Source organism: Trichechus manatus, unplaced genomic scaffold, assembly GCF_000243295.1.
Source record: "Trichechus manatus latirostris isolate Lorelei unplaced genomic scaffold, TriManLat1.0 scaffold00077, whole genome shotgun sequence".
NCBI classification, from domain to species: Eukaryota; Metazoa; Chordata; class Mammalia; order Sirenia; family Trichechidae; genus Trichechus; species Trichechus manatus.
Genome location: NW_004444013.1, coordinates 7717257 through 7720814, shown reverse-complemented (window position 1 = coordinate 7720814; position 3558 = coordinate 7717257).

The following is a 3558-nucleotide window of genomic DNA, read 5'->3' as shown; positions in this document are numbered from 1 at the left end:
GGATTTGAACTGCCGACCTTTTGGTTAGCAGCCTGAGCTCTTAACCACTGCGCCAGCAGGGTAAGTTAAGTGACAAGACTAAGAGCCCTAGGTTAGATTCTGGCCTAATTTGGACCAGAATTTTGGCCTCCAGTCTCCAAGAACCATGAGGCATCTCACAATTTCCTCACTTCCCAGAAAATGTCATCACACATTCTTCCAAATGTACTTACACCAAAAATTTGAGTCTCGACTTACTGGTCTGACAGAAACTGGAGAAATCCCCAGAGTATGGCCCCAGACTCCCTTTTAACTCAGGACTGAGGTCACTCCTGAGGTTCACCCTTCAGCCGAAGATTAGACAGGCCCATAAAACAAACAATAATACACTTAGCTCAACCATGTATAGGAGTCTAAATGGGCACACCAGCCCAGGGGCAAGGACAAGAAGGCAGGAGGAGACAGGAAAGCTGGACGAAGGGAAATGGGGAACCCAGTGTCAAGAAGGAGAGAGTGTTGACACATCAGGGGGTTGGCAACCAATGTCACAAAACAATATATGTATTAATTGTTTAATGAGAAACTGATTTGCTCTGTAAACCTTCACCTAAAGCACAATTTAAAAAAAAAATATCTGAGTCTCCCATTGGGTAGAATTTCCCAGGGTCTCTGATTTGGTATCCCATTGTAAATGTTTTATATTATCCATCTTCTCAGAGGTAACTTGTGAAGTTAAAATCACTAGGCATTTGTTATTGTTTAAGAGTTCTACAAAATACAGTGTTCTAGGCATAAAGCACACCTTTTTCTCTCCATTAAAGGAGGCCTCTGGCAAATTCTGAGGGCAACGGTGGGTCAGTGGTAGAATTCTTGCTTTCCATGAGGGAGACCTGGGTTCAATTCCTGGCCAATGCACCTCATGTGCAGCCACTACCCATCTGTCAGTTGTGGTTTGCGTGTTGCTATGATGCTGAACAAGCTCCTTCTTAGGAGCTTCCAGACTAAGATGGAATAGGAAGAAAGGCCTGGTGATCTACTTCCAAAAATGAGCCAATGAAAACCCTATGGATCACAGTCCCGTCCATAACCCATCATGGGGGTGGCGCAGGACCAGGAGGCATTTCCTTCCGTTGTGCATGGGGTTGCCATGAGTCGGGGGGCCGATTCCACAGCAACTCATGACAACAACAGATGAGACAGACAGGTAGACCTGTGATGACAGCCCAGGGGAGAAGTCTACGGAAGGATTCTCTACAGGCAGGAGAAGAGCATTGCGCATTTTCAAGTATTTTTAATTTTTTTAATTATGAAATATTTCAAATACACAAAATTCTGAAACAGACAGCAATATACCTATCACCCAGATCTAACAGATGTGAATATTGTGACTGAGATCTTGCTCTCTCAGATGTTAATATTTTGACTGAGATTTTACTGAGCCCTCTGCCTTTCTCTCTCTGTCTCTCTCAAGAAATAACAACCGTAGAATGCACCCAGTGCCCCATACTCCTATCCTTCTCTCTTGCCGTCTATGTTTTTGTAGAGCAGTTCTTGGAAGGGCAGGACAAGCTTCCTGGAAAAGAACTAGCCAAGCAAAGTGCGGGGACAGTGCATTCCAGGCAGGGGCAACAGCGTGTGCAAAGGCCCAGGGGTAAGAGGACACAGCACACTTGGCTAAGAGCCCAGTCTGGAGGATTTTGAGTTAACCAGGGAGGAGATGACAGTAGCCTTAACACAGCGAGTGGCAGAGGGGACAGAGATGAGCACAGGACAGAACCAAGAGAGGCTGAGGAAGGAGAGGCAGTGGGCCCGGTAGTATGAGGCTTGCTAGAGATGGCTGACTTAAGGATGATGTCCAGAGAAGGGGTGGGAGACACTTTGAATTTAGTCTAAGTCGTGATTGATTTGAGATGCCTTTAGCTCATCCAGGTGATATCGGGTAGGCAACTAGAGAGATCCAGACTGTATAGCTTTGACTACAGAAAAAAGAGTGGCATGTTGGTCTGTCTACCCCTGGAGTAAGCTAGAGAAAAAGGCACCCAATCAGACAGTGTGTCTTCAAACCTCTCCCGTCCATTTCTTCCTTCCTTCTCCCCCTTGTGGCAAGAGAGGAAACTGCAGCCTGTCCTAAAAGTTAAAACCAGTTGCTGTAGAGTCATGGGACCCTGCTCATGGTGACCTCATGTGTGTCAGGGAAGAAGTGTGCTCCACAGGGTTTGCAATGGCTGTTTTTCAGAAGGAGTTCACCAGGCCTTTCTTCTGAGGCACCTCTGGTGGACTCAAACCTCCACCTTTCAGTTAGCAGCCGAGCACATTAACCATTTGCACCACCCAGGCGCTCCTTGCAGCCATGTAGGTTTGATTAATTCCAGTTTACAAATGAGGAGGAAATGGAGGCGTTGAGAGGTTAAGTGATTTGTTCAAGATGGCCCAGCCACCTGAAAGCACCGCCAGGTTTAGAAATCAGAGACCTTGGCTCCCCCATTGCTGAACAGGCGACTAAAATCCTGAAACCTTGACTGAGGACTTGCTAAGGAAACAATCAGGCAGTGGCCCCGGGAGTCTGTATCCAGACTCAGCAAGCCAGGAGGGCTTCCTGGAGTAGGCTCTCCTATGGAGCGGGTACATGGAGGGGGGAAGTGTGACAGGAATAGAGGGTGGCCGTCTCTGCAGCGTTGACCAGTAGGCATGGTGAGGCCTGCAGACTTTCTCCTTGTGCTCACGCCTTACCTTCCACCCTTCTTAGGCAGTTATCACTGTTCTAATGTTGGGACCTACTCGGGGTTTAAGTGAACTGCTCAGCCTCCTTCCAGCTTTCATGTAGACCCAGCCTCCGCCTGGCTCTGTGGAAAGTGGACAAATGAGGGAGTTTCATGCCGGTGGCAGGCTGGAGAGTGAGAACGAGATCTGCTTGGCAAACAGGCTGGTGTCACAGAGAAAACATGGCACCTCAGTCTCTTGCACTACAGGAAATTCTGCTGCTGGCTTTGGCATTGTCTTCTTTGTACCCAACAGCTTCCCAAAAGATTTTTAAGGAGAGGCTCCCAGATATTTCCTAGGATCCAGATAGATAGACGTATCCCTGGGGAGTACACTCAGTGAATGCATTTGGTTGCTAAGCAAAAGGTTGGAGGTTTGATCCATCTAGAGGTGCCTTGGAAGAAAGGCCTGGTGATCTTCTTCTGAAAAATCAGCCATTGAATACCCTGTTGGAGCATAGTTCTACTCTGACACACAGGGGGTCACCGTGAGTCAGGGTCAACTCGATGACAACGGGTAGATAAACAGAAGTGGTGGTTGTGGGGTCAGAAGGTATGAGCAACCTTGTACAGATTCATCTGAGGCCCTTCAAAAATGTGAATACCTAGCAGTGTGGCAAATTACACTCTGCACTCCAAACCCCATCTCCCCACCACACACACTGCCAACCTTGAATTTCACCCAATTATTTAACAGATTCATTGCCAAAGCTGGATTTTTATAAATGATTTCCAGGAAATGGGAGGGTTGAAATCAAGTTGAACTCCTGTGGTTTTGCTCTTTAACTTGCGTGTCCTCTGTGATTTCTGGAAGACCTTG